This window comes from Merops nubicus, unplaced genomic scaffold (assembly GCF_000691845.1).
Source record: "Merops nubicus isolate BGI_N331 unplaced genomic scaffold, ASM69184v1 scaffold16003, whole genome shotgun sequence".
Taxonomy (NCBI): Eukaryota; Metazoa; Chordata; class Aves; order Coraciiformes; family Meropidae; genus Merops; species Merops nubicus.
In genome coordinates this window covers 18,004-18,252 of record NW_008597123.1, presented here as the reverse complement: position 1 = coordinate 18,252, position 249 = coordinate 18,004, and positions in this window count along the sequence as shown.

Below are 249 nucleotides of genomic sequence, written 5' to 3'. Positions count from 1 at the left end.
GTTCCTGGGCACAGAGATGCTCCAGTGCCCTTCAGCAGCTTCGTAGCCTCCACTGGACTCTCTCCAGTAGTTCCTTCTCTCTCTGGAACTGGGGAGCCAGCTAATGCCTCTGTCATCCCTGTATTTCTGTAGTGGCATGCAGGGTTTTAGTCACAGAGGACTGGACAAGTGTGGGTTGATAAGCTGCTCTGAGCTGGTCCTGTCCCAGGGGTTATGGAATCTGGACTTGTCCCACCACGGGCTGGGGCT